Below are 18,746 nucleotides of genomic sequence, written 5' to 3'. Positions count from 1 at the left end.
CTTCGACTGCCGCGGCCCTTTTAACCACAAACCGGTGGGTATCTCTCCGGGGGCCCGCCGCGTCCACCGAGACATCTGCCTCACTGACACCAAAGTGACCTTCACACAGTCCCACCGTGTGATCAGGACGGTGCGTACGGCGAAAAAAAAAAAAAAAAAACTACAGAGACCGTGGCCAGCTGTCCTGTCCAGAGTGAGACTGATGTATGTGGTAATCGAGCCGTTAATGACTTCTTTGGAGTCCAGCCAGTCAGTGTTGTCCATCTCTGCGTTGATGGAGGATTCTCTCGTCTTTACTCAATCTTCATCCTGTCAGCGGGTGAAACAAGCTGCCAATCGACTGCAATTATAATGATGAAAACTTACAACGTTTAATAGGAAGAATGAATTGAGTAAACAACGCAGGGATGAGCCTGTGAATGTCACAGATCTACTGTATTCTTGTCGTTTTTTTCCATTTTTGTTTTTATTTGATTACTATTTAACTACTAAAACACATCCCAGCATACCTTGTCAGCAGTTGGTGGAGGCGACACCAATCAGCCATAACATTAAAACCACAGACAGGAGAAGTAAACATCACTGACCGTCGTGTGCTTCGATTACACCGGGTTCTTGTTGCTGATCCACATTTTATTTGTTCAGAACTGTCTCTGCTTTCCTAAACAGATCACCCCCTTTCTACAAATATGTACCTCCATCTGCCACAACATTAAAACCACTGAATGTATAATAACATTGACCATCTTAAGACAATTGTTCTGTTGGGAAACTTGACCTGACGTTCATTCACCTAAACCAGACCAGGCAGCCCAACCTCAAAGCAATGACACATAGATGCACAAAAACACTTTATCCCTCCTATTATCCTTGGGGTCAATTTGACCCCAATCAATGTTTATCATTCAAAAAATAACAGTAAAGGGAAGGTCAACTCACTGGTGGCAAGGTAGTCAACTGGTAGTCAACAAATAGTGTCTGACACAAAAACCTGGTGAACAAGTTTATGTTAATCATTTTCTTGAGGGTAAAATGTGCTAGTAACATTTGAGGATAATAGGAGGGTTAAGAACAATTACGTTTTTTCTTCTATACGTCCAGTAAATTACTCCTCACCGAGTTGCAGAGGAATTATTTAAATGTTATATGGTTAAACAGTTGAATATTGTCATTAGTTAAGTTAGTTATTTGCTTAAATATTTGTCCTGTATTTTATCATAATCAACTAACTAAAGAGACCATTACGAAGTTATTCAATGATCATGGCAGTTCGAGAAAAAGTATTGGTATCAGTGATACTAGCCCTGTATGTACTTGGTATCGGATCGATACCAAAATTCCCAGTATCGCTCACGCCCAGTTGACCTGGCCTCCAAATTCACTAGTTTCCAAACTGATCAAGTATCTTTAGGATGATCCACACAGGACCCTCCCCTCAACCCATACGACCCAAAAGCCCCCACGAGATCCATTTTCATTCTCTGATGAGGCACAGCTGTTTTGGAGCCACAAGCGAGACCTACACAATATTAGGAAGGTGCTCATAATGTCATGCCTGATAGGAGTTTTATTTGTTTTTCCACCAAAATGTTCAGGAGAATATAAAGTGCAGCACATTCACAACAAAGAGCCCCGGTACCACCGCAGCTGTAATGGATGCAGCATTGTTGTGCTTCATTTCTGTTGCATTCAGTCGAGAAATTTCAGAACAGGCTCAGTAGCATCATCCTGATAATATTAATAACAAGAAGAGAGGCTGTTTTTCACTCTCTAATTTATAGCTTTGATTATGTGGCAGTATAATATCAACTCTTGCTCATCTTTCACATTTCTCCCCAGTGAATCCTACCCGTAAAAGCCCGAGGATGTTCATTTTACATTTGTGGAGCCACTGGAGATTGTTTTTCAGGCAGAACTTTCAGAGAATAGCTCAGGGCAGAAGGGTTTAAAATAATATGTATTTTTGCTCATTGACATCCCATCCCTAATGCATTTTCATTGTAAGCGACAAACTCCATGGTCCTCATTCTGTGCCAAATATATATCTATATATATGTATCCTCTGACGTTTATCTGAAGCCGACGTGACGCTTCAGTGGTTTGATTTGATCTGTTAATTTGTTTCCAAGGAGACAAAGGTTGAATTTTCAAATCATAAAGACACTCACTTTGAAAAGCTTTCACTTGATTTGCAGCTGAGGCAGAACTGTTATTAATATAAGACGAGGGCTGCGGATTCAGTGTCTCTATAACTTGCACCTGGAGTTTAAGAGGTGGATATATATGAGGCGTATTCCAATGACGGACACCTGATTGTTGTTTCAAGGGACTAAAAAAGGGCATTCATCCTTTAAAGTTAAAAAAAAAAGTTGCATTTAGAGGCTGTCTCATGATTTCCTCTTCACAATTTGAAGCTGTCGCACAGGAAAAAAAACAGCGTATTTGCAATTTTGCGATTCCTATGTTGTATGCTGACTTCATATTTATCTATCTCTTCCTTTCTGCAATCATTTGGTCCCAAACATCCCATCCGCAGACTGTAGAAGTGGCAGGTAATGTAACTGTATGTGTCGAGTGTGTATGTCTGGCTCTGACTGATCCCAGATCTCATAAAGAACTCAGGGGTTTGAGGTAGTACGGTGGAAACAATGCACAATCGCAGAAAATTGTCATAAATACGAGATATCAGTAACAGTCTCAGAGTAGCCTAATTTGTCTCTGTTAGGTCAAATGTACAATGAACTAATTCTAGCATTAAAAAACTAAATGGTATAAATGATGATATTTGTTTGCAGAAATTCTTCCTAAATACTGAAAACCATTCAGTGAGATCAGATCATGATCTCTTCTGTGTTGTAATGTTGTTGTAATATTATGTTAGTATAAGAATTTGAAATTGTGTTTCATCATTGTGCATCATCATTGTCACCGTGTTTCAAATTTACACCAATCAGGCATAATATTATGGCTGCAGTTTTAATGTTGTGGATGATTGGTATACATCTGGTCCATATTTGTGGCGGCTAGTTCTCATGGAGATAAACCACGTCCGGGTGTATTTCATTATCCACACAACAAACCCTCTGAGGAAAATCGGCTTCACCTTGAAGTAATGTTATCATAAGAGAGCAGGATCTCAACGGCCCGTTCAGCCCGTTAAGGCTCTCTGACTAACACCGGTGTTGTACTTGACATTAAAATGCGCCTGAGGCGACTGAAGACACAGCTTGTGAATAACTCGTAGAAACTGCGCAAATATCGATCATGACTAAGAGAATCAGGGCAGCATATGCTGATGGAAACAAAAAAAACACCAGAGCTGAGAGGAGCAGCGGCGGGGAGTGGCAGCACAGACGGGAACAGACGGGCGTTTAGCGGGACAGATGCTCCAGACACCGCACAGTTCAGCACTACACAGGACGTCCAAGGAGCTCCAAGGTGGACCCTGCGAAGAAAGCACAACTGTGACAAGCGACAAAAATGTGAGATTGCAGCAACTCATAATGGTACTTAGTACTTTGCGGGTTCCCCACATGCACAGTCTCAGAGGCATGCTGATTATGAGACGGTTGATGGTGTCCTAAGGCATCTCCTCCGGGAACTGGACCAGGACGCCGCTGAGCTCCTGCACAGTCAGAGGTGCAACTTGGCAGCGTCGGCTGGACCAAAACACAAGATCCCAGTGGTATCAATTCCTTCATCCTCTGCCTGCATACTCTCACCACTGTGACAACGAGTCATAGGATTTCAAGGTTCTTCCACAGATGAGCTTCTCCAGACCTCTCCAGGCAGCATAACGTTCTCCACGGCTGCTCCAGACCCTTTTATATCTGTCACATGTACTCTGGGGGACCCTGAGGTGGACACGCCGATTCTGGTCTAATGCAGCAAATGCCAATCAAGCTTCACGATGCCAGGCAGCGAGAACAACTAGACAATGCTGGCTCCTCAGGCTCTCATGAAGTTTGTTTCTGATTGTTTGGTCAGAGACATTCACCAGTGGACTCCTGGAGGTCTTGTGGTATGAGCTCCGTCAGTGCTCATACGGTTCCTTCTTGCACAAAGGAGCAGATACTGGTCATGCTGATGGGATGAGGACCTTCTACAGCCCTCCTAGAGTAACTGCCTGTCTCCTGGAGGCTTCTCCATGATCCAGTCTGTCCTGACCACGTCCGTGACGGACTGGTTTGGATCTGCCACCGGACCTGACAGGGACAGACTGCAGAGAAAATTATTGGCACCGACCGTCCCTCCACCCAGGACCTGTACCGGTCCAGGGTCAGGAAAACGGGCTGGTAAAATCTCCAAGGAAACCTCACACCCCTTGACACAATCTGTTTAGACTCCTCCCCTCAGGCAGGCGTTACAGAGCACTGTACGCCAGAACCACCTGCCACAAAGACAGTTTCTTCCCCCGGGCTGTGGCTCTGACGAACTGTCAAACTCTGAGCAGTCACAGAGTGTGAGACCATTCACATCCCAATAACTCTACATTAAATGTACAAAGTCACGGTTATTTGACGGTTGTATGTATGTATACATATATATATATATATATATGCTCTTGACCTTTATTTTTCAAAATGTTATTTCCTTAAGTCTAATTCATGCTGTACAGTTACATTTTCTTACACTTATTTCAAAATGTGCGTTTTTGTACAAGTGAGCAAAGTGACCCGAGTCAAGTTCCATGTATATGCACACATATTTAATCTGATCCTGAGTGAGACTGTGCTTGGGAGACACTAAAAACCTTCTGGCAATGGAAAGTATTCATGTGCGATTCTAAAAGGAGTTGGACTACCTGTTCAGCCTCTGCAGAGTCCAGGTATTGGACCCCCACGCTACCAGTGGTGACACTGACCCAAACCAAATGCAAATGATCTCCTCCATCTGTAAAGCCATTCCTGGTTTAGGGGTCGTCTCATTGTTGCCCCCTCCAGCGCACCTGTTGGTAAATTCTCCAAACTCCAAATCAGCTGAAACCAATTAACAACCGTATCTGCTACTGAACGGACCCAACGTTTATCCCAGAAGTTAAACTGAATTGATGCAGCGCATATTTCATAATATATATTTCATTTTTCCTTTACCTTCAAAAGTATTTGCTTCTTTATGTTTATCTCTGTCTTCCAGTCACTTGTTGTACTCGATGCTTGTAACCTTTTCTATAGCAAAGTGTTACACAAACGACAAAAAAAGTGGACTTATATGCAGAGCTGCTGCACTGATGCTGCACTCTGTTAAATTATTGACTTGTTGTGGTTTTATAGCATGCACGCCCAAACGTGTATAATATGAAGACGGCTCACCCGTGTACACATACCCAACCTCGCTCAAGCATTTTTTGGTAAACCGTAGTCTTCAGTTTGACCTCTTTTGCGGTGTACCAGACAACTGCTGGTCCAGCGAGGGAAGACGACTTGCCCCGCGTCTCCTCTGTGCCCAAATTCTGCTTTGTCTGTCTTGGGGAGCAGTGATGAGACAGGAAGAGAAACAGCATGAAACTGCCTCCCGACTGAATTATGCATGCCTCCATCTGCTGACAGAGGACAAGTCTGACAGGCCTCCTCGGTGTCACCGCGCGCACACACATACTCACATAGATACATACGCTGCTCATTTTACTCACGCAGATCTATAGCTCACCAGCCCCGCTGTGTCCATAACAAAGACAATCCCTCAGGTTAACTGTGCTTTTCACTTCCCTCCGCTCCGCTGTTGTTCATCTTCACGGAAAGGGCTGATTTAAGAGCAAAAACTCGAGGCATGCATCAGTATTCCCTGCAGGACAGCAATTCATGAATATCCACACACGCTAGATTGCACTTCTGAGTCGCTGCGGTATCTATCAGAAATTTTAAAGCTGACTGGCTGGATATTCTCCCCTTTTTGTCTTCATTTGAGCCGTTTAAGAGGCCCTCTGAGCTCACTCGTCAGTGCATGGGAATTACAATGAGACTTGAAAATGAAGAGTTAAACTGGTCTTGCAGGAATTAGAATGTGAGAGGTGATTAAGCGTCTGATTTTGACGGATTTCTCTGAATTCTGTAATCAACTAGTGTGTGCAGTTGCAGGAGAGGTTGTTAATGTTTCTATGGTAAGGGGGTGTGTGCATGAACAAAAGCACAAAAGTGTTAAGATGAATTTCATATCTTAGAGCAACTGCTTGACTTGATGACAAGTTTTCATGAAACTAGTAAACTTTTTCAAAGTTCAAACCTCCTTGAAGTATCTGAGTCCATCAGGTGCTGTGCTGAGGTGTAGGTATATGGCAGCTCGCCCTAGTCATTTGCTCGAGTAATCCATATTATGACTCTAACTGCAGGACCAAATAAAGTTCAATCTATCATTACTTTGAGACATGAAGGTCACTCCGTCCAGAAAATTGGGAGCCTTTCTTTTTCTTTTCTTTTTTTTTTTTTTAACCAAGTCTCTTCAAGTGTATACCGTGACACGCTGTGAAGGAACTGTCTCTCACGACGATCGCTCTAGGAAAAGAAGACCAAGCGTGTCCTTGAGATGAGGTAGTGCACTGAGACAAATAGTTAATTTCTGTACTTTTAGTCACATGTCTTTAGCTTTCGTTCATTATTCTATTATTTCCCATTCCATATGCAGTATATTCGCTCAGTGTCAGGTTAGGTTTAGGCACAAAACATTAGGATTAAAAAAAGTTCATGAAATGACTCCTGCTTTGAATGTGTTCTATATTATTGTATGCTTCTACTCTAAATGGACATATTATAAGGTAATATGCACCAAAACTCTACAAGCTGGAAGAGTTTTCATGAAGCACTTGATTCACAGACATACAGAGCTTAAAAGTATTTGCGCCCCACGTATCTACATATAAATATTACCCAAAGCATCAGCAGATTTTCACACAAGTCCTGACAATAGACAAAAAGACCCCCAATCAAATAATGAAACAGAAATATTATACCTCAGAAATAATATACAACAGAAACACTATAATATATACTATAATGCTACTATAATTTAGTATTTGTTTCTTGAAAAGAAGTCCAAAAGTGTGTGAACTCTTGTTATCAGTATCTGCTGTGACTAAATGTATCTAGTAACTGGTTTTAGCTCATTCATAAGAACAAAACCGCTTCATTTCTGAGATGTTAGTGGGTTTCCTCACATGAAATTCTTACTTCAGGACCTTCCACAACATTTCTGTTGGATCAAGGTTGTTGTCTTGCAGCATTGGCCTCTGATGTCATCCAGCAGTGTTCCTCTGGTGTTCTGGATTCATGAACATTAACATTAAAGAGACCTTTAGTTGCTTAGAAGTTACCCTGGGTTCATCTGTGACCTCTCAGACTCCTGTGGAGAGTAACAGTCACCTTAAATCTCCTCCATTTGTTAACAAACTGTCTGCCGCTGGAATCCAAACTCTTAATGATCAACCGCAGCTCTTTCAGTGCAGCTTTCATCATTATTGATCACAATTTATTGCTACAAAAATTTGTATATTATGGTTTTAGTATAGCAGCAATCCAGTGGTGAGAGATCTGCTTTAAAAATGGAAAGTAGACAATTTTATTAATTAAAGCCTGTCTGAGGCAAAAGTAATTCATTGTGGAGTTCCACAAGGAAGTAGTCTCGGCCCACTGCTATATTCAATATTTAACAGTTACCTACCATTGACCCTAGAGAATGGTGAAATATTGATGTATGCTGACGATTCAACAACATTCATAGCAAAACTCACAGTGAATGAACTTAGAAATGTCCTAAATCAGGAACTTCAAGCAGTAGAATCAAGAATCAAGAGTCTTTATTGTCATTATGTGAACAACAAATTTTTTCATAGATCCTCGGCTTAAAGGCACATGTGAATACATGGACATTTAAATAACACTTATAAATAAAACACCTTAAAGTAGAAAGTATGTACAGAGAATACTGTAACAATGTACATAAAGTGCAGCTTAGTGCAAGAAGACGTGCAAGTGGAACGGACAACAAACAATAAATTAACTTGGAATCCTAGAGTTGCACTTACCTTTTCACATCACAGATATGTAATGTTAGCTTATTTTCCATCTGATTGATTGGGTTCTCTTTGTCTGCTTTTGGGACTTGTGCGAAAATCTTTTTTTAAATCATTTTTATGCAGAAAGTTCTCCAGTGTGCAAATAGTTTTAAGCTTGACTGTAGACACTGGTTATTTGAATGATATCGGTTTGCTCGTAGCTGTGAAAGAAGATCTGAGGGTATTTCCTGAAGTTATACATGAATGAAGATAAACAGAGTGCATCAAAATTATAATCATGTTTTGCGAAACATAAAGAAATTTTGAGAATAATTATAATTCGGTTAAGTACATCATGGCATGCCAAGCCTCTGTATTGAACTCACTCCTTGTTATTTATGCCACGTGGCTTTCAGCTGCTCCATGTCTGTGTTATAAAAGCTCATGCACGGCTTGCTGTGCGATTCTGCAGATGGCTGTGGAGGTGGTGGGGTGAGATGGCTGTGTGCTCATGGTCCTCCCACCCAGATGGCGGCAAGTGGAGAAATCACTCACACAATAATCATCCTGGAGGCACCTGGAGAAGCCGAGCAACAGCGGAGACGAGACATTTAAACCAAACTCTAAGTGAACGCCTCAGTCAGCTTAATAAGGACCCAAATTATCTGGTGAAGAGGATGCACTCACCATCCCTCCCACTCTGTGGAGTGAAGGCTGTAAAATAAAAATAATAAAAAAAAGATTGCACCGTGTTGAGTATAGCACTTCATCATTTCGTTTTATGTGACCTAACACGTCTTTTTACTATATAATAGTAGCTGTCTAGACATGGCGGCTTAGAATGAATACAGGCATTTAAATGCATGGATCATATTTAATGCAGCTAGAATGAGATGCTTAAAAAAAAAAAAAAAGAATAAAAAGAAACATTTGTGGTTGTCTCTCCGTGTCTGCCAGGAGCAGCCTCACTCTTGAGCAGAGAAGAACTACCTCAAGACCCAAACTAATAGAGCCGGTGTGACTGCGTGACCCCACACAGCGGAATACCAACTGTTCTCTGATAACGCTGTGGATGTGTGTCCCCGGGGACGAAAAGAGCACTCCGAGGGGAGCCCAGGAGGTCCGCAGCTAAATGGAGCACGTGAAGGCTCTGCAGTCGGGTCATGAGTCTCCTAATAACCACATTTTAGTGTTCTGAAGAGTTTGCTGTGGAATGAAATATGCATTAATGATTCTGTATCTATCACATTTAAAATATCAAACAAATGCACGTCCTCTTGAATGACATGATAATAATCTGAATGCACATGTAAAAAATACATGTAAAATACAAAAATATTAACTAGTGATGTCCCGATCGGTATCAGGAGATCAGCATTGGGGCGACATGGTCGACATCCCCAGTGTTAACCATAATATGAAACTAATCTTACTAAACAGTTTTGCATGTCACAGGTAGCCTCGGACTAAAACCCAATTTACAATCGATACAATTTGAGTCTCATTTGCCTTCAGTTATCACGTTTTGCTTAAAGTCAGGGGAGCTTCTTGGGAATTTTGGACCCCATGAAAAAAAAAAATGACATTGGGATCCCCATCATAAATAAATAAAATAAAATAAATTATTTAATACATTTTATAAATATAAAAAATAATAAATTACAAATAAATAAAATAATAAATAATAATTTTAAACTCAAAATAAATGAAGATAATGAAACGAGAAAATAAAGTGACCAAAAATATAGGTTTTGAGGTTTGAAATATGGTCATAACAAAGTAACAGAACCAGCGAGAGCCCAACATAGAGCCTTGTTGGTACAAAGTCATTTATCAAGTTTTTGAAGTCCAGCTTTCAGTCCAACTCGCTTTCAATGGACAACATGACAATAAGCCTGTGCTGGGACATTTTGGACCTCAAATAGTTTTTTCAGTTTAACTTACTGGAAGCTCTTTCCCCACCAGCAACAGTCAGAGGCAATGTACAAAACATGAGTAAAGCAATGAGACTTCTCCAAAAATACTTTGCAGCTGCACCTTGTTTAAAGTATCCAGGAGACCAGACATTTTATAAAACCTGATTTTCCTTTGCTACTGGGCAGCATTGCGACTGATTTAGCAATGATGCTCTAAGGTAGGACCAAACCATTTCATGTAGAGTCACGGGGGTGGATGGTCAATATTATTTACCTTTTAATTAGCAGAACAATTACTGCTGAAATCAAGTGAAAACAAAAAAATCACTTATTATACTACTATATTTTATTATTATATTCAAAATGTGTAGTTTTTATGATGATGGTTTAATCGTTTTCTCCTTTTTTACTATCTTTAGGAATTGTCCTAACGTTTCCCTCCTATATGGCACCACTTGTTATAGCATTTTGCCTCTGAGGAAACACACCCTGTCATTGTGGTGGTAGTTCAAATTGTTTTGGGTGGGGCTTTAGTCACACAAATCATGATGGTTGGAGGGCTATCCAATTACGCACGAGTAGTGTTACACACAAAAAATACCTTCATACCATCAGAATTTATTGTTTCACAAAAGAATGAAAGGCTTTTAAATGAAGAAAGTAATTGATTTCTGTTAATGTTAATCAAATCCATCGCCTGCATCAACCGTGTCTGCTACACTGCAGCTTTACACACATAACTATAGTCATTAAGTCTATTTTCTTCCCACGGATTCTGTTCTGGGATGCGAGTGCTGTTAAAACACCTACAAGAGTCACACTCTAACTCCATGAAATAAAGCAAAACCACAGAGACTGAAACCAGTCTAATTACATCGCTGACCTGATATTTTCCTTATGCAAATACCAAAAACTACTGCAGGCTGTTTAGAGCTTCCACAAAACAACATAAACTCAGATGCCAAAGTTCCTTTGTGATCTTTGGGATAAGAATGTGACAGCTGAACCTCAACTCAAAGCCAGGGGAAACTTCTGCTACGTCCTTTGCAATTTTATTCAACAGATATTCCAATCATTATGAAAAGATCTGCATTCAATTGCCGCTTACAACCTTTCTGTTCCTGGTTTAGCTCCATTAAAGCGGCATCGATCTAGCTTTATGTTGGTCCTGGAGGCAGATTAGTATTGTAATCTTCTCCATCACATTTTTTTTTTTTTTTTACATACTGGGTTGTCTTCCAGACGCTTTACTCACTGGAAGGATAACAGATGTTGAGTTTTGCGGTTTGTTGAGCAACATTCTTCCACGCAGAGAGAGGCCCGAACGAGATGCCATGTTTCATTGAATGGCTAAAATGTCTGCGTGCAGGATGTACACAGGCTGCTGCAAGGGAACCTGGGAACCTGTCTGAACCTAACAAAAGGTCGCTTCTGAAGGCTTGCATCGAATAATGAGTCTAAAAAGATAAATCAGAGTAAGAACACTAAGTAGTTAGGAGTCAGCCCATAAAGGGTTTTGTTAGCGATTAGTTTATCAGCAACGCAGCAATTTCTTTTACAGAATCGAGACTTTTCACCCTGATTCCTGACTCATTCAATCAGATGCACAAACATTCACGGTGCAGTATTTGCAGTCACATGAGGAAAAGCAGCTTTTTGATAGGATGTTTTTGTCTCATTCTATATTAAACTCAGCCTACTGCTATTCATAAATATACATTATTCAAATAACACCAAGTTCAAATATTCATTTCTTTATTTCAAACATGTGCAACAGTAGGGTGCCAGATAAAGAAAATAATTGACTGATTCAAGCTTTAACTTTAAACGTAGCTAAACGTAGTAGGGACAGTGAATCCAGTTTGACCTCAGTAGATGGCTAATGGGGGCTAGCTGCACCATTAGCTTGTCTTCTGCTAATATTACAGAGTGCATCTGGGATTTCACCGGGGGACTGAATAGGCTTTTGGCCAATTGCAGGAAACCTGACAGAGTCAGTGTGTAATATGCAGATTTGTGAATGGCTCAGCAGCGATAGGGGCGGGGCCTACTGTGTACAGGAGGCTTAGATTGACAGGTCTAGTGTGTGAAACAACGCACTGTTGAGGCAGCTCCGGTATCGCTAAGCGAGCGAAGTGCTGAATGAAAGAGAACATCTTTTGCCTCCATTTATCCCTTTGCTAAATTATGTTGGAGTCATATTAATGTGCATTTAAAGAAATTTAAATTTGTGGGTGAAAATTAAGAAATATATATATGAAAAATGTCTAACCAACCAAAGATTTTGCGACTCCCCTGCAGTGGTTCCGGATAGCACCTTTATTATTCAGGGTGCACAGTATGTAGCACATGAGCTGTCTGTTCTCAGCATATGTGTTCAGGACATCAGAGACTGGTCGGTGTCAACTCCACTTTCATCACATAGCAGTCGACTTTAAAACATCTGAAGTGGTGCACCCCCCCACCACACTGTACATAATGTACAAGACTTTGGCTGCAGACTGTTTCTTATCCCGCTGTAACATAAAATTTTTGAAATTACTAGAACCTCTCATCATAAAGCACCTGAATACATGATCCCATGTGAACAGTGGCGGGATTCAATTATGTGCCTTCTGTGTCTGAGACATGGTCGTGGACATGTCAGGTCATGTTTCAGTCGTCCTCCATCTGTGTTATTCTTGCGAAAGTTTGCCTGTATGTGCCAGATGTTAGCAGGGAGCGCTCCTGGATCGAGACACGTCCATCATCGCCGTGCACTGCATTACCATGGTGTGCACTGGGCCAGCAGCGCAGCCTGTCATCTCTCGTTTTTGAAGAGGAGGTGAAGGTCAGGTGAGAGTGCCTCCTGTCCCGATCGGACGCCGGGGATAACGAGGAGGAGACGACTCCATTACCGGCCTTCCCTCCTCTCAAGGTCTCCTCCGGTTCAGGCCACGACAGCAGGTAGCAGCAAATCGATACGCAAAAACACGGCAAGATGGATGGACTGCAAACAAGGATGTGAAGTTGGAAATGGATTTTTAAGTCACCTTTCAAAGCATCTGCAAGCGACATTTAGAACAGGAGGACGGAGTGGGGGAGAGAAGGTGTTCAGGCTCAGCTGGGAAATCACAGGATTTATTGGGAAGCCAGCACCGGACTGATGAGCTTCAGCAATATTACCTCAGCAGCACGAAGATTGTTATCTCTGCAAAGACAAACCTCCAAGAGTCTCCAGTCCGATGGGAGACATTCCATCAACATGCACTAAATAATTAAGTAAACACTGATATTTGTTCTCTTCTTTTATTCACTTATCGCTACATTCAGAATAGTTTGCCACAAACTGATCTCAGAGGTTTCTTAATTGTATTACGGCCACAAAGAATGTTGGGCTAGCGCGTGGGAGGAAACGTGTTAGCAAGGAACAAAACACTGCAGCTGTGAGAGGTCACAAAAGAGGCCGGAAATCAAGAAAAATATTCGTCTTCTTCTTTTGTGTGTGTGTGTGTACAAAATGAATTTCCTTTAGCAGCAGTAAACTGCTTTACACAAATGAAAAAATGAATGTACACGCTGTAAACTATGCTGATGTCGGTGTCTCTTACTGACCCATTCAATTCATCTTCCTCTTTCTATGGAATGTGTCGCGCTTTAATGTTAATCAGAGTGTTTTGTCATTAAAACCAAAGCTTTCCTATTGATGCCCCTGGACCAGTGTATCGCCCTTATCATGGGAGTACCACTAATAAACTTAATCTCTGGGGAAATGATTGGGTCTGAAGACGAAAACCTTCAGAATTTAGATCCACATGGTCCAACAACAACTTGGAAAACCCAGAAGAGCTGTGGGATTACATTATTCACCTGTGTGGATGTCACCACCTGAAGAAAGCATGATTTAAGGTTAGAATGATGGACGACATGAATTCTGGGATATTACACTTACTTGCCACTTTATTAGTCATGTAGAGGTGATCAAGACAACTTGCTGAAGTTCAAACCAAGCATCAGAATGGGGAAGAAAGGGGATTTAACTGACTTTGAACATGGTGTAGTTGTTGGTCTGAATATTTCAGAAACTGCTGATCTACTGGAATTTTCACACACAATCATCTCTAGAGTTTACAGAGAATGAACCAAAAAAGAGAAAATATCCAGTTAGCGGGAGCAGTGTGGACAAAAATGTTTTGTTGATGTGAGAGGTCAGAGGAGAATGGGCAGACTGGTTGGAGATGATTGAAAGGCAACAGTAACTGAAATAACCACTGGTTACAACCAAGGAATGTAGAATACCATCTCTGAACGCACAACACGTCCAACCATGAAGAAGATGAGCTACAGCAGCAGAAGACCACACCGGGGGCCACTCCTGTCAGCTAAGAACAGGAAACTGAGACTACAGTTCACACAGACTCACCAACACTGGACAATAGAAGATGGTTTAAATGGCACAGCCTACCTGAGTATTGTTGCTGACCATGTCCATCCCTTTATGACCACAGTGGACCATCTTCTGACGGCTACTTCCAGCAGGATAATGCACCATGTCACAAAGCTCATATCATCTCAAACTGGTTTCTGGAACATGACCATGAGTTCACTGTACTCCACTGACCTCCACAGTCACCAGATCTCAATCCAACAGAGGAACCTTTGGGACATGGTGGAACGGGAGATTCTCATCATAGATGTGCAGCCGACAAATCTGCAGCAACTGTGTGGTGCCATCATGTCAATATGGACCAAAACCTCTGAGGAATGTTTCTAGCTAGAAGTCACTAGTTAGGTGTACCTACTTCTTGAGAACGATGTTCACTGAAAACTCAGACGATATCATGTCGAAAATATCAGAAATATCACTAGTGGGAGTTGAACGATTTATCAGCCAGGTGAGTTAAATGTTAAACAGTGTTTCTGTCTCTCATTAAGTGCATTAAAGAATTTTCTGAAAAACACCTCAAATGTGTGACATATCTTTCTACCAACAGTCGAGTGGCTTCCCTTTGGACGTCACCTTCGCTGCCAAGGATGTGGGACTCAGAGGAGAAGGGCAACCTTTGTCCCCAGAGCTGTCCTCTCGCTCAACTCACAGCCACTACTGACCCACTGCCTTAGGGATAACAATCCATCCAACCCCCATCTACCCAACCCTCCTCTCCCAGGAGGCTTGAGCCTGAGGAGGAGGCACTTTAATGTAGTCACATTTTTATACTTTGTATTTGACTGCTCAGTGTGCTCTTTAATTCCTCCTTGGGGATAAATAAAGTTATTTAAACTGAATTGACTCTTCATGCATTTGTACGTGATTTTTGAAAATTTGCATCAAAAAAATGTTACACGTTCACCACTGAACACTGAACCTGCAAAAGAGACAATTTATCTGAGACTTTCATCTGTAGCTGAGATGTATATGGCTTCATAATGATGCTCAAAACTCTGGAAAGTTTGTAGTTTTTGCATCACTCTTCTAGAAAAAAATACGCAAAAACAAGGATAAACTGCAACAACCAACAACATTACTGTGATGTCGAAAACCTCCAAATTCTGTTCTCAAGACAAAATTGTCATGCATTTGTCAGAGCAATTCTAAACTATGTCCTTCTAATACAGTAGAACTTGAGTTTGAAGGGACTGAAACAAACATGTGGGTCATGTTAGGGAGGAGCTAAAGCAGCCTTGACGTTGGGCCCCGCCCACCCAACTCGTCACTCAAGCGGGAACGCCCTTAATTATGTAGAACCTAATTAAAAAAATAAACTTTCAAAAACTTTGAGGTGGCCCAAAAGAGTGAGACTGGTACTATCTTTGGTCAGATGTGTTGATGATTTGTGCAGATTTAAGGCAAAGAGTTAAGACTAAGCTATTTAATTTAATTTTGCACTTTTAAGTTCTTGGTTGTTATTTTGTATCTCAGATTATTTATTTATTTTTTTTGTCATGTATCGAAGTGCTACTTAATTTTATTTAGTTAGATTATGTGAAATAATTAGAGAGTTATGTGAAATAGCACTCACAGCATGTTTTGTTTCATATTTTATTTCTATTAATACTTATTGTAAATAAATGTTGAGAATTCTTCATTTTGTCTTATAATCATTTACATAAAATCAGACTGATGTTGTAATTATTTAGTCTCCTGGGGGTCATATTTGTCTGAATGATAATACAGGTTATATAAAACAAACAGGAAACAGTTAAATAACACCTGTACTTTGCTCTATCGCACATTAGGTTTAAATAGAAATCATTACACAAACATTATGGACTTGACCTTCAAATCAGACAAAGTACGACTACTTCAAATCTCAAGATAATCTTTAGAGAAACCAGGGTGTTCCAGACCTGTAGCAGCCAGGGCACTGCACCCAACACCAAGGCTGCATCAAGGATTCATTTTCCAGGAAAACAAAATGACTAAAAAACCTCGGGAGTTTATTTTATTATTGTATTTAAGTTTGGCAAGAAACTTGGCCTCTTTATGCACATGCACCAAACCATATTCACTCTGAAATTTGTTGGAGAAGACATGGCTGTGCTGTGACATGTTTTGGGCGTCTAGATGAGGTAAGCCTCCACTGGGCCTGTTGAGAATAAAATACATGTCACGTCCCGTAAGCATCACAGTTAAGTGCGTAACTATATGGGCATTTCAACTGGCCAATTGCATGTGGTGTGCAGAGCAGCATAAAATAATTTGAAATTATATCCCCGACATTAATAATTTATTTCAACACGCATGACATCTTGTTCCCGTGTTCTGTGGGCTGGGGCCTTTTAACTTATATATTAATCACTGCATACAATCCCTCACTAAAACATGCATTAAGCTCAGGTTATATTAGAGAAGCTTCATTTGCGGTGCAGTGGATGCAGAGGCTTTTAAAAACTGCATTCATCTTAATCAAATAAATCTTCGTGTGAGACTGTGCGCTTTAATGTGTTCACCAACCTGGCTTTCCACCGTGAAACACCACTCAACCCCATCCCACAGAAAAGCCATTCTAGTGGAATACATTAAGAGAAAGAAAAGTCCCGACATGACAGGAGTCACCCTTACTCTGATCGCTTAATGTTGATCTTCTAATGTTCAGCTAAGAAGCTTCTTCCTGAAACAACGGGGCAGCACGACGCTCGCTTTGCACTTATTTATTATTAGCGAATTCCTCATGCATGAAACGCTCATAAAGTTTTCATTTTTGTTTTATATTGAACAAAAGTTGGAAAGGAAGGAGGTTGTTCATTATTAAAGACGGCAGAGTTTCCCCATTTAAAGCAATTGGAAGCGCCACCACCGCCACCTCCACCTCCACCTCCACGTAGACAAGAGCACTTTTATACTGTGAGCACTGGTTCTCTGATTTGATTTACCATGTATTTAACCCTTTAATCATGTTTGGTAACACATTTTAAATTGTGTTCCAGTGCCTCTCAGTAAAGTCCAGGAGCATGTGATTTTCACCCAGCCAATGAGCAAAGATCAAGGCAACGTTCTCAGGTCAAATGTAAGTGACAACCTCTAGGTCTGAGCAATGAAGCCATGCGGGAAGTGTAAAAATTGTAGTTTAGAGTTTCGCTATTCATGACAACTGTCTGGCAGGTGATTTTTTTCCAAACTCATTCATTTAGTTTTTATGAAGGTTTAAATTTCTGCATAATTAAGGGCATTTCCACTTTGAGTGACAGGCAGTAGGCTGAGCTAACAGGTAGACGGAGTAAAGCTCATCCAACAAGGCGATCATAGGCTCCGCCCACTTTGGGCTTCATTTTTGAAGTTCAGAATCCAATGGGTGACGCCACAGTGGGTTTGTCCACAGTTTATACAGTCAACAGTCAAATACAGTCTGTTCCAGTGTTGCCAGATGTACAATAATTATCATATTTATATGATAGTTTCAAGGCTTATACAATAGAAACCAAATATACGATTGTTTGCCACACTTAATAAGGCAGTTGTTTTATTCAAATGCCCAAGCCTCCGTGTTTATGCAGTTCCACGCACATAAAATAGCATTGATTTTAAATGCACTGTCCTTCTGTGTGTTTAAGTAATAATTTGGATTAAAATATAATAATTTTAAAGCAGCAGTACGATATTTCTTTATGTCCCATCTGGTAACACTGAGTGTAGCCGCTTCCACCAAGTGGCCTGATGTTGTCTGATGTGATAACGTTGACAAGAATCAGCACTTACGTTCTAATGGTCTAAATACACGTTTACATTTTTTCCCACCACAAAGATAAGGAGCCATGGGTTAGCATCTTCGCTATCCTTTACACTGAAGATGAGGAAATAATTGTTAAAATAAAACAAGCTGTGCCTTTGTTTATTTTTATTTATTTATTTGTTACTGGGATCGTTTGTTCTTGGCCTCCGTCTGAGCATCATGTGCAGCAGTGTGTTGTTAAACCTGTTCTGAAGCAGTTCAGCCAAATAGGGTTGAGAAGCCAGGTTTATTTTCCTCCTGTTTTTTATTTTATTTATTTATTTTTTTCTCAGGGAGTCAAGCGAAGGTCTCCTGTGTTTTATTTTTGTTTGGTTAGTAAATTTGAACATTTGTTGGCCACTAGTTTTGGCCCTGCTCACACTGAAGCTCAATGTGATGACGATGAAAGATTTTCCTGGAGGCGCAGAGGTTTTCCAGCTTTCCCACACACTGGTTTCCTCCTAGGTCAGTCGTAACAGAAGCACTTAAGTGAAATACAATACCTGAGTAATTTTACATCCTTTACCATTTTCAGAACGATTGAAATAGTGTAGCTCAGGGCTGGCTCCCAGGAAACTACTACATGGACTTAGGAAGTCCTCCTCTGATTTGGTGATACTGTGCATACCATCGACCTCCTTCAATCAAAATTTC

The sequence above is a fragment of the Mugil cephalus genome, chromosome 11 (assembly GCF_022458985.1).
Source record: "Mugil cephalus isolate CIBA_MC_2020 chromosome 11, CIBA_Mcephalus_1.1, whole genome shotgun sequence".
NCBI classification, from domain to species: domain Eukaryota; kingdom Metazoa; phylum Chordata; class Actinopteri; order Mugiliformes; family Mugilidae; genus Mugil; species Mugil cephalus.
The sequence above is the reverse complement of the archived record's forward strand: the minus strand, read 5'-3'. Positions refer to the sequence as shown.